Below are 13741 nucleotides of genomic sequence, written 5' to 3' on the forward strand. Positions count from 1 at the left end.
ACTCACCCTCTTGTCATACAATATGTTCATGTCTTTCTTTCTTTAGTTGATAAGAAATGTTTCTTGAGGAAAACATTCCTGAATTTCTCAAACGCTTGTCTTGTCTAAGTTTGCGTGAACTCTGATTTTTCTCAGTTCAATACAGTCAATACAGTTAGGGTATGTCAAAAAACTCCCATCTCGTTTTCTTTCCCAACTTCAAAATCGTCCTAAATCGTTGCAGATGTACCGACCCAGTATTTACAAAGTGAACATGCAGAGAAAATCAAACTCCCTTTACAAAAAAATGTAAAACAGCGATGTTGGGCAATTTTGGCATTGTAGAAGAAAACAAGATTGGAGTTTTTCGACATACCCTAACTGTATTGACCCAGATTACAATGACTGTGCATGCACATCCCAGAGATGAGACAAGACGAGCGTTTGAGGTTAAAGTGCATATTCCAGGTTAGCGACCCCAGTGAGTTGATGTATAGAAAAATAATAGGAACTAGATTTTCTTGAAACTATACCTTAAAAATACGATAATTAAGGATTCTGGGGTCGTTTTTGTGAGAAAATTTTAGTTCCGCATCTGAAAACCGGCAAAACCGGAAGTGACGTAACAAGAGGGAGTGCGGTCAATGTAAATGTAACACCTGTGTGCAGTTATAATAACTAAAAGTTATTCTTTGTGCTATATTTTTTTTTTTTTATTCTGTTTTTCAAGTGCAATTTGCAGATGTTATTTGGACCAGTTAGGTTCGGCTATGGAGCCTGCAAACTACAACAAATGCTCGAGCCAAGAAAATATTCAATGTGTTTTTTTCTTATTTGCCAGCTGGGCATTTACTATAAGATATGGCCAATGTAAAAGAAAGAAACAAAAATATAAACAATGATACAATAGCAGAAAGAATAAACAATATACGGGTCTCACAGAATACAAATACCAAATTGTACCCAAATACAACCCCTATAGGTGCACCTTGTAAACACACTTATACATCTATAAGTATGTGAGATCAATTTAGGAATTTTTTTCCATTCATGAAATTCGAACTCACAATGTGAATCAGTTAAGTGTCTCAGAGTCAATAAAGACCCAAATCCAATGGATTTTCAGTTTTCTTTCAAATCAAGTTTTGTTAAATCAAACAGTTCCTTCCTTTAGTCTCTATAACTTAAAATCAGTCTATTTCCCTTTTTTCCATCAGTCAATGAAGAAAAGAGAAAAAAACAGTTCAACCTTAACTCCGTGCCACGTGGATGGGCAGTAGAAGAAAAAAAAATAAAAATCTTTGAGTCCTTAAGAGAGTCCAGGAAGACAAATTTCCCAGTACTTCCAACTGAGAATGATGAAAAAATGAAAAAAAAAATGTGTAAGCTGAGATCCCACCTCATATAGGAGAAAACCTTAGTTTCACGATGGGAGGTTTATTCAGTCAACTGAACGTCCAGATCCGTGGGGGCTCGCCATCAAGTGATTTCCAGAACTTTCAGTTCCACCAGAACAAAAACCTGACCAAATCCCTAGCAAATGATGAATTTATGAATGTTTTCATCACTAACAGCAATCGTCAGACACAATCATCGGCATCAGCTCTGCTCTGTCACTCTATCACAAAATGGAGGATTTAACTCTCCCTCTACAGGGGAGCACGTTCTCGGAAGAGCAGGCTTAAAGGGACGGTACCACTTTTTTCACATACGTAATTTAACTGAATATAACAGCTCACATAAACAAAAAAAACATACAAAAACAGTCTTTCCACACAAAAAGAAAACTTATTTTTCTCTCTTTGTTTAAATTTAAAGAAATATAACAAAATGAAATAAATCACTGTTTTATGTATTGTGTGTGTTCTGCTTATTGTTTTTTTTTTCTTTTTTTTCAACTCTATCTGTGTGACTTAAATCACCTGTGCTACATAAACAATAGAAAAACAATGGATCGCAATGATCGTTCGGACGCGGAGGAAATTTTAAATGTTTGTTTATACTCGTATGACGGACCACACATACAATTATGAGTCTGCTATGTGGCCAAGAGAGCAGGGACAGCCCAGGATTAGACAGAACAACGGTCAGATGAGACGAATTGAGTTGTGCTGTGAGGAGAACAGGGAAGATGTTTGGTGAGAGACCAGTGTTAGCTTAGATATAACGTTACACACGATAGCAAACGATATGTAACCAGGCTAAAGCAAAGCTAATATTGGTCATCTACGAGTATTGATACTACTTACCCGTAACAGAAACTAATAATCGTTAATCAAGCGCGTCAAACTCGTTAATATCCGACACTAACGTTACGTAATATAGCGGTTTCTCGTCTAAGTAGGAAAGGGAGAGAGGGAGATAAACACGTTTGTGTTTCATTATATTCTTGTGTGGGAAACCCTTACCTTCATGTGTTGTGTCAGTCATGAGTAGACAGTTTACAGAGGAAGAGTGACTTTATAAAGGTTTTGAATGGCCCCATTTTGGTGACAATCAATAAACAATAATCACAATCACAAACTGTCTTAGTGTATAAAAACCTGTTTATGAAGTTCACATCACATATATATCAAGCAGATCTGCATTTATGGTTAATTCAATTCAGTTTTTTTATACAGCACTAAATCATAAATATTGTTTTATAGCACTGTTAATACCTAACTAAGCAAAACACGTGTACATATACATAGAGAAAGAAAGTGAGAAAAGAGAGAGAGAGAGAGAGAGAGAATGCAAGAATGGCAGTATTTAGCATCAGTTAACCAGCGATCACATGAGAATCATCAGAGAAGCAAAATCACCTTAAACAGGGGCTCAACTTAAAACGCGCATCTAAATAGTTGTAAAGGTTACTTGCATCGGCTTTGTTGCTGAACGAGAGTCCTGATGCGGTAGACAATGGAAGTTCTCGATGAATTCTTTTAGGTGTTCTGGAGGTTTTCTCTAGTTCGTTCGAAGATAGGAAAATCCACAGCGAGTCGACAAAGTTACTTGAAGATAAACTACTGGAAAATTGACTCAAAGGATGAGTCTTGGAGAGTGTCTCGAAGGGTTTGAGCATGGATGGGTTGGTGTTAGGGTCTTTTGATAGTTTCCCTACCACACCCACCTTTGGGTGAATTGGCCAATACAAAGTTTGGATTTTTGAGCGGGAGAACTTCTCTTTGTCTCCGTTTATGGCCCATTTGCATGTTTATTGCTGGCCTGGGGAATTGATGCAGTTTTACCCACAACATAGTACAAACAGTATGATGCATTTTCTAATCACATGGTGTACACCATTGTTCAGAAAATAAAATGCAGATCATTTTGATACCAAGAATGAAACATCTAGAAGGTATTAAACCAGAGATACATTCATACATTGAAAATACACATTTAGAGATTAACTAGTACCAATAACGAGGGGTAACTGGGCTAATATAGTATAGAAACATACAAGCAACACATGCATATACCAAGTACATTTATAACTGGTTAAATATAGTCTAAATAAAGAAAAAGGTTTCTATGTGTGTGCGTTATGTGTATTGGGAATAGTCTGCCAGCCACCAAGGATCTGAGGTGCTTGGTGCTGGTGATTGCCTCCCTCATGGAATGCCGTTGAAGTCAAATGGGGAGACAAGAGTTGATCTGCTTAGCATCTTCGTGAGAGCAAGGAGGGAACCATAGACCATTAAACACCCATATAAATGTAGAACGTGAGTGTCACATTTATGTCTGTGCTTGTCGTTGGTTTCTCCCATTGTCTCCCCCTGTTGTTGTATTGACTTCGGTTTCTCCCTGATCATTGTCTACACCTGTCTGTAATTAGTTCCACCCTTTATAAGTCTGCTTGTGTCCTGAGTTTGCTGTCAGTCCTTAATGTTGATTTGATGTGTGTGGATGTATCGCTGTGTTCCTGCCTGTTCCTGCCTGAAGATTTATATTAAATTGTTTGTTTGTATTGTATCTCGTCGCTCGTCTCGTCCGTCCAGCACTACACGTAACAGAAGGACCGACCGAAACAGTTTGTCCCCGGCGTTTCCCTGCTTTATTTTTCCCGGTTTTTTCTCAGTGTTTGTTTTTTGTTTTTTGTTATGGATAACCCCGCCGTCCTCCTTCTTCTCCTGGAGCAGGGGAATCGCTCTCTCGTGGACCACACTAGAGACTTCGTCCACCTCGTACCACTCACTCACTACCCGGACAGCAGCCTTTGCACATTCTACCGTGCTGGACTGAACATCGCCACGAAAGCGCAGCTGTCCGGGGAGGGTCCACGAGAGAGCTTCGCCGACTACATCGAGTGGGTGCTGGTGTCCTGCAGAGCTTCACTGACCGCGGAGGATGACACCAGCCCCACTCAAGACCCAGAGCCCAGCCAACCAGCATCCCGACACGTGGAGTTTGAGCCCGAGCTCACCGCGGATGATGAGCCAGAGCCACGAGCAACAGAGCCAAAGATCGCCACAGAGCCTGAGCCTTACACGTCCGATCAGGTGCGAGAGCCGGCTACAGCTACCGTGACGGGGGAGTGCAACATGGAGCAAGTGAGGGCTATGGAGAGCCCTGCCCACTGCACCACTGCTGGGGGTGAGCTGGAGAACAACTCTGGGGACTTAATTGACTTTTCTAATGAAGTGCTAGAAAATAACTCTGGGGATTTAATAGACTTCTTTACGGAAATATCTACCTGTCACGTTAAACCTGCCTGTATGGAATCCCCACCCACCCTCCCTCTTCTGCCTATGTCAACATCTGTCTGCGCACCGCTGTCCCCTGACAGCCCCTCTGCTCACCCTCAGTCTTCCACCTGTGCAGTGGGCTCGCCGCGTGTCTGCCAGCTTCCATCGGCGTCATGGCTGGAGGATCCCTCATCTCCGCCTCCAGCCTCAGATTCCAGAACTCCGCCTCGGCCCTCCGACCCTGCGGCTCCACCACGGCTCTCAGCGCCCTCGTCTCCATCGTCACCCGTCGGTCCACCAGCTCCACCGGGCTCCCTCGTCTTTCCGGCTCCGCCCTGGTCGGTCGTCATCCCTCCATCACCTCAGGACTCTGTTCCTCCGGCTGCGCCTCGTCACTCCGTCCCACCGGCTCCTAAGGACTCCTCCCTCCCTCCGGCACAGCCTCCATCCTTTGTCGCTCCGGCTCCGCCGCGGACCTCCGGATCTCCGTCTACGCCTTGGTCGCCAGAGCCTAGGGCTCCGCCTTGGCCCTCCGGATCCTCGGTGTCGCCCTGTATCTTCGGCTCTCCGTCTCCGTCTCGGGCTCCTCCACCAGCTGCTCCGCCTCTGTCGGTCGGCCCCCTGGAGTCGTCAGCCTTTCCTCCACCATGGCTCCTCCCTCCGTCGGCTCCACCGTGGGTCGACATCATGGCTGCGGTCTGGGTCTCCCTCTGCTTCTCCTGCTCCGGGTCCCTCCTGTTTCCTCCTTGGCTCCTTCCACCTTCATCACCCCCCTGGACTATGTTATGTTTATTTGAACTGTCTGTCCGGCCATGGCCTCTTGAACCGCCCACCTACTCTCTTGTTTTGTTTTGTATGTTGTACGGCGCGAGACGCGCCTATTCAGAGGGGGGCGTAATGTCACATTTATGTCTGTGCTTGTCGTTGGTTTCTCCCATTGTCTCCCCCTGTTGTTGTATTGACTTTGGTTTCTCCCTGATTATTGTCTACACCTGTCTGTAATTAGTTTTACCCTTTATAAGTCTGCTTGTGTCCTGAGTTTGCTGTCGGTCCTTAATGTTGATTTGATGTGTGTGGATGTATCGCTGTGTTCCTGCCTGTTCCTGCCTGTTCCTGCCTGAAGATTTATATTAAATTGTTTGTTTGTATTGTGTCTCGTCCGTCCAGCACTACACATAACAGTGAGGCCATGTCTGTAATTTATATGCAAATGTCAAAAGGCTAAAAGGTTCTCTACAATGTAAATCCTAAACGATCATCAATGAACCTAAGCAGACGCTACACTGTAAATGCTCGATATATGTTATATGACTGGGATTTTTACTGGAATGCAGTTTAGAGGTTGAATTTTGTTTTGTCTATTTATTAGACTAGTGTTTTACTGAGGAATGAATCATTCACGTAGTTTAATTTGTAAATGAAAACACTCATTTATCGTCACACACGGGCATAAATACAGTCATAAAGTCAAAACTTTATTGGCATAATTGTCAAGCATTAATAAAATTAGCCCTAACCAGTTATTAAAATAATAATAGCCTAACCATAATAATAATAATAGGCTAATAATAAATTATAAGTGACTTATAAGTGCCTATATTTTTATATTTATTGTGTATCGCTTTGCCTAAGGTTCTGCCCTATATGCTAGTATTTGCTGTATTTTGCAAATACTGTAAACGACAATTATGCCAATAAAGTTTTGACAGAAGTTTTGATTGTATTTATGCCTGTGTGTGACGATAAATGATTTACAAATGAAACTACGTCAGTATATAGGCTAGTGTATTAATTAGACGAAATAAAATAGAATATATGTCAAATTCAACCTTTAAACTGCATTCCAGTAAAAATCCCAATATTACATATTCAAAATTGTACTGGCATGTCGAGCATTTAAGTAAAGAGATCGAAATTAAGGTACGAATATAAAGGAATGATACAAATATTACAGAAAAAAGAGGATCAGTTAATGGACTTAAAAGATTGTGGGATGCATAAAATGTTGATGTAAAATGTAGGCCTATTTGATATACTTTATGTAATATTTATTCATGATCAACTTCTTTTGAATGCTGTCTACATCGGGCACAGACAACATTCGCATAGACAGCATCGCATAATATTATCATTATCGTCACACTCAGGCATAAATACAATCAAAACTTCTGTCAAAACTTTATTGGCATAATTGTCGTTTACAGTATTTGCAAAATATAGCAAATACTAGCATATAGGGCGGAACGTTAGGCAAAGCGATACACAATAAATATAAAAATATAGCCACTTACAGGGGCGGATCTACCGGGGTGGCACGGGGTGGCAACTGACACCCTAAGAAAAAGCTGTGCCACCCCACCTGCCACCCCAGAATTATCACAGAATAAATGTGAGCAGTGTTTCATGTGCTTTGGCCGCAGCGATGACGGCGTAAAGCAAAATAATGGCAAAAACACATCTTTCAATAAAATGTGCACGATGGTTGCACGCGTACGCAGCGCGCGCCCAGTGTATTGGACTTCATTAACAAATGACTCTTATGAATCGGTTCTTTTTGAGTCAAAAACACAAAGCGCGGCCCAGTTCACTAACGAATTGTTTTACATTTGTTCGTGAATCACATAATTACTGCTTCTCAGCTAACTCAGAAGTCCTCTGAGAAATCTAATCCCGTCCGGATGGATAGGTCTGAGATTCATCGCGTAATTGTTTGGTGATCCGATTCTTTGACCGCTCGCACCACGTTCATCATGGATATAGGCCTTTTTGCGTATCCGACGAAAAAATATAATAGCGTGAAATCAATAAGAAGATGCCGATTACGGAAACTAATAGCAGAGTTATGTAAGCATCTGGTCGTATTGCAGTTTTCTCGACTGTTAACACAATGTAATGTTAGTTGGCTTATATTCCCAAACCAGAGCACCGGCCCAAGGCATAAGCGAACTAAGCGGCTGCTTAGGGCCCCATGGCCACCAGGGGGCCCCCAAGAGTACATGAAATTACATCGTTTTTTTTTATTTTAATTTTTTATTTATATATGTATAATATTTCAATGGATATCATATTGATAATGAAATCCATTATTCAATTAAAAAAAAAAACAAAAAACAACGCAATATTATTTTAACTGGCTCCTGCAGGATGCATGCACAGCTGGAGTATGACAGCCATACGATGCCTGACTGAGGTAATTTAAATTAATTGAAGAAGCAGCGTCACTGCAGCAAAACGATTAACAATGTCACAAAAAAGGACATATCTTTCTGGTGCAGAAAGAAAGAAAACGGAAGAAATCAGGAAGAGAAAAAACAGCAAGATAAAGGTAAGTTAAAAAAATGAGTATAAACTAAACGAGGCTAAATTGCAAGCTAACGTTAGCCGGCTAGTTAATTAAGCAAACAAGAAAGTTAATGTTTTATTTAACATCCGCAAATTTAAGATTTGCAATATTAATATATTATAATACAACATATTACTTAGCTGGATTAAGATTCAGGTTTTTTCATTCTGTGTAAAAATAACTTTCCTAGATTATGTTTTTGTAATAAAAATAAGCTTCTGTTTTATAACTTTGGTACTGATAACAGTTTAACATTACTTACATTGGCCTACGTTTGGGGTCTGTGTTATTATATCATTATGTCTTAATGTTTTAGGTGTACAGATGGCTTGCTGCGGTGCTGTGTCATATAGGTTGATGTTAAAATAACTGTTGTTATTGTTGTTGAAATAGCTTTTCTGTTAAAATAACATTGTTCATTCAACTATACTCTTATGAAACTTTTTAGGAGCACTGTTGAAATATTTTGGAGGTGGGGCACAACCAATGCCATCTGCCTCAAGTACCAGTGCTACAGCTGATGATGATATTCCATGTGAGTTTAAAACAATCCTAGATCAATTTGTTTATACCTTTTTTGTTGTTCATTTGTTTGTTTTTCACAGAAAGCATCACCTTTTAGTATGAAATCTAACATGGCTACTTTTATTTTATATTATTATATTTTTATAATAATAATTATTATTTTTATCTTTAATAAGGTACATCCTCTGCAGGTGAGGAGCACTCACCAGCACCTTTATCCACTGATCCTACAGTTCCTTCTACGTCTCTTTCAACCTCAGTGGAGGTGGCTGGTAAGTTAGTAGCACTGTGTGTTTGCTCAGTTTACTGTAGAATATCCTGTGATTAATATTTCTAAATATAATTTTTAATTAAATTTCCATATAGGTCATTCTAGTTCTGTGGCCATTGGGATCGATGTCACATCTACTCCCTCAGCTACTTCCAGCCTACACCATGGATCAGCAGCTCCTCCAGTTGACCCAACTGAGTGGACATCTATCCTGTCTGACTCTGAAAGGACTGATCTTGTAAGTAGAGGACCATTGCCTATAAAGGAAAACTTTACATTCACTGTAAAACCCAATAGTTTACCTTACTTAGTTACAATTAGTTATCTTTACTTAGTTACTATACTTACTAGGTTTTATTAAGTTACAGCTACTTTCAAGGCAAATAAAACAATTTACTTACTTGCTTTGAGTGATGTTTACTTAAAATATCCAAGTATCCACAAAGAAACCACTGACATTAATAAACCAGTGAGAGGCAGCAGTGCACTAATATGTTGCTAATGTGCAACATAACAGAAGAAGAAGAAGAAAAAGTTTTTGAGATGGGACAATTTTTAGTAGACTTTTCACTCACATCTTTCTTTCACTACTTGAATTCACTCATTTCCCCAAGTCATCTTGAATGTTGAATTTTCAACACAACTGAAATATTAGAGAGAACATCACAATTTTTTTTTTTTTTTTTAATACTCACCATTATAGTGAATAGTGTTACTTTTGGTTGGGCATTTGGAACTTTGTTTATATTACTATAGTTTTCTTTCTATTGTTGCAGCAATACAACATGAAATCAGAGTTTTTTGATTTCAAAGAAAGAAAAGTAATAAATAGGTTGCTTTTAGAAGGTGACCTATATTTTAATTAAATAATTAGGTTGCATACTGTTCATGTTGATTAATGATCTTTTACAATTTTACTGTTTTTCTATTTTTTATAAACACTACAAGAACCTTGTATCTGTGTTGATACAATCTTTTAATATTTGGGGTAATGTGCGTGAGTCACACACAGACTTCAACATTCAGCATGTGAATCACAACAGTGGTAACAACTCAATTTTATTTATTTTTATTAACTGTATCAATAACCATTTTATGAGCTTTTTTTTTGTTTGTTTTTTGTTGTGCTACTACTGACACAAGACAGCAAATGAAATTGGCAAATACAAACAACAACAGTAAAGCAAAGCAATTGCATAATTTATTCATATTGCAATGCACTCTGGGAGTCAGTGAGTACCTATTAGAGGAATGGAGTAATTAGATAAATTAAAAGCATTAAGTAAATTCAACTTAAAATGGTTGTTAAAATGACTCTTATATTTAAGTAATGATTACTTCAAGTTTTCCAGTAAACGTTACTTACATTTTTTAGGGCAACCAGTTTCCTTAAGTTTTTTAAGTAAATTTAACTTAACCGGGTTTAGAGTGTTCCCTAAAAAAAAAAAAAAAAATTATATTGGGTGTGTTAGATTTATAGTGTGCGAATAATAAAGGATTGACAATAATTAGTCATATTGGTGGCACAGAGGGCCCCCCAAATAAAATTCTGCGTAGGGCCCCCTGAAGGCTTGGGCCGGCCCTGCAAACCATTCATTCAGTGCTAAAAACAAAGACACATTTCTCAAAAAGTTTAAAGTTAAAGATAAACATTAAGTAGCAAAACTGATGACACACCAATCAGAATCTCTGCATCCAACAACGGAAAGAGGAGAGAAATGAACCAATCATTTACATGGGTATTATACTTACACATACAGTATAATTACAGTACAGTACCAGTATATTAGGTGATGGAAATTTCACTATTTTATATGTACAGTAAACTGTAGTACATGTTGTACACCTTCAAAAGTCTGACTGTCAAATTTTATTTGTAACCAGTTTTTATGTGTAGTCTACTGCATTTTTATAGAACTGAGAAATGACTACCTAGAGATAGAGTCTTGTGTCAGGAGATCAAATAGTACTGTATACTCTAATGAAATTTAGCCAAATGTGCAGAGGATGCTGAATTTAATCTTCAAGTTAATTTTCTACTGTACTGTATTGTGGTGCATACCAAGTTCATATACAGTTCTTTGTTATTTGAACTTTTCTAGTGCTTTTCATCTGCTGCAAGATTACTTTACAGTAGTAAAAATATTTTTTTTTCCCCTCCAAAAGTTAATTGCTGAATTAGCAATCTGTAATTTAATTTATGTTGTATACTGTAATAGACATTGAGTTGCAAATTGTTGTTGCAAAAAGTGTTATTGATCTCACAAGTGTTCATTGGGCAGGAGAGTCATCGTTGTATTTGAATTGTGTGTAATCATTTAAAAATACCTGTAATAACTAGATCGAAACGTTTGAAAGACATATTTATTCTGGCTTGTCTTAAGACTTGTTTAAAAACATAAATAGTTTGGTCAGTTACATGTTCTAGATGTTTGCTAAAGTGTTGCTAGTTGGTTGCTAGGATGTTCTGGGTGGTTGCTAGGCTCTTGCTATGCAGTTGCTAGATTATATGGTTTATAGCAGGGGTGCTCAATCCTGCTCCTGGAGATCTACCATCCTGCAGAGTTTAGTTCCAACCCTGACCAAACACACCTGTCTGTAATTATCAAATGCTCTTTCAGATCCTAATTAGCTGGTTCAGGTCTGTTCAATCAGGGTTGGAGCTGAACTCTGCAGGAAGGTAGATCTCCAGGAGCAGGATTGAGCACCCCTGGTTTATAGTGTGTTGTGGGTGATTACAGACATTCCCACCTCTGTTAATAACAGAAAATCAAACACTGTTTCCAAAACTGATCCAGTTTCAGTGCTTTGATATTATAATATTTCTTTCTAATGTTAGGAAATTAACATGAAATCATCAACATTAACATCTTAAACTTGCACTAAAATGTGATTTATACCGTCTAAGTAGTAATTTAACAGAATTGCATGTCTTCTTTAGTGATACAAGCTCAGAAACATTTACTGTATAACCTGTTGAGGTTTATATATATATATTACATATATATATATATATATATTGTTTATTGACTTGGTCCCATAATGTACATTGAAATGTTTTTTTTGAAATGTTACTGTTTAAACAGTATAGATGATTACTTAATGGTAATGCAATATTTGTGAACACAACTGTGTATGTCAGACTATAAATCCCCAAACACTATGCATAGGGGCTTTCTTTGATGTTGCCACCCCTCATAGACCCCATGTGGCATTTGGCCCTTTGGCCCTTTGCCACCCTAAAAATTATTTTCTAGATCCGCCCCTGGCCACTTATAAGTCACTTATAATTTATTATTAGCCTATTATTATTATTATGGTTAGGCTATTATTACTTTAATAACTGGTTAGGGCTAATTTTATTAATGCTTGACAATTATGCCAATAAAGTTTTGACTTTATGACTGTATTTATGCCCGTGTGTGACAATAAATGAGTGTGTTTTCATTTACAAATTAAACTACGTGAATTAATTATTCCTCAGTGAAACACTATAATTAGACGAAACAAAATAAAATAATTCAACCTTTAAACTGCATTCCAGTAAAAATCCCAGTCATACAACATATGTTGAGCATTTACAGTACATATAGAACGTTAAGTAAAGAGATTAAACAGAAACGAAAATAAAATAATAGGCTAATAATAATAATAATAATAATAATAATGAAAAAATGATCAGTTAATAGAAGGTTGGATAAAAATATCTTGTAGGCCTATTTTATTTGATGTACTTTGGGTAATATTAATTAATGATAAACTTCTTTCGAATGCATCGCGCACAGACAGCATTCACATAGACAGCAAATCTATCTCTGATAATCCCAGGTTACTATGGTCACGCAGGTTTGTTTACGCATTAAACTCGTGGCCACGAGAAGCGCATGCCGTTTCCTCAACATAATAAGACGTGGTCACGAGAAATGGATGTCATTGCCTCATCATAGCATCTCGTGGCCACGACGTAAGGATGTCGTTACCTCGACAAAATGATCTTGTGACGTTCCCACGAATTAATATCTCGTGGCCACGACATAATGTCACGTTCCCATTAGTTGATATGTCGTGGCCACGACAAACTTAAGTGAACCGAAGGTGTCCCCTCCCGGTCACCGTAGAGATCGCTTGTCGGTGATTCTTCACTTTTTATTGCCGCATTCTCCACCAATCTGTCATGGGGTGAAGAATCACACGACAAGGAGAGCTCAAATTAAAGCCCAGAGGGTGGATTTTATTGATAAAAGTGAAGAAGGTGCAAAGAATACGGGTAGGTGTTCCGGTGAAATGGAGTGCTTTCCCTCTTGTGCAGTAGTGGGTCCGATGGTGCTCGTGTAGAAGGGAGATTGGGCCTCAGCTGCTCTCTGGAGAGATATGAAAAAGAAAGCGTTAGTCCTCTGTTTCATGGAGATTGTTCTCTCCACTAGCCGTGTTCCCTCCGCTTATAAGGACGCTGTTTGATGAGCCGCAGCTGAGGCCGATCTGTCCGTGATGAGGACATGCAGGTGTGGCTTGTCCGTTTCCAGGGTGACGCTGGCGAATCCTCGGGACGCTCATCACAGTATGTGTAACCTTAGGTGTGTTCGACTTAACGCAACGCTGCGCAGCTCAATCAAATTCTGACTTGAAGCAGTGTATGCCGGTTAGAAATTTTGTCCGACTTGAGGCGGCGCGGACGCCTCGTGACTGTCACGTGTGGCATCAAAGTACCGCGATAGCGAATCGAGAGCAGCCGGCTGACTCAGCCAGCGCAGTTTCTTCAGAGCGGCTGCAGGAGCGCTGCTGACCACGTGGCTGTTTCACGATTGGTCAGATTCACCGCATGACAACGATCACGTGTGTTTTGGGTTTATTCTAACATCCTCAAGTCCGATAATGCTGACAAGTCTGTGTTTTTAGGACAATAAAAGTGTTTTTACTGTAGTCGCAATGTTATATTGAGTCAGATTTATCATAAAA

General features: G+C 39.0%; 1 long non-coding RNA gene across 1 annotated transcript; it reads left to right on the plus strand.

The window, feature by feature from the left end:
* The first annotated feature begins 7834 nt into the window (after positions 1–7834).
* LOC127162326 (uncharacterized) lies at positions 7835–9059 on the plus strand. Its single transcript, XR_007827306.1, has 4 exons — positions 7835–7971; positions 8438–8524; positions 8691–8786; positions 8881–9059. It is a non-coding gene; the product is annotated as an uncharacterized LOC127162326 (long non-coding RNA).
* Positions 9060–13741: the final 4682 nt, after the last annotated feature.

The sequence above is a fragment of the Labeo rohita genome, unplaced genomic scaffold, assembly GCF_022985175.1.
Source record: "Labeo rohita strain BAU-BD-2019 unplaced genomic scaffold, IGBB_LRoh.1.0 scaffold_892, whole genome shotgun sequence".
Taxonomy (NCBI): Eukaryota; Metazoa; Chordata; class Actinopteri; order Cypriniformes; family Cyprinidae; genus Labeo; species Labeo rohita.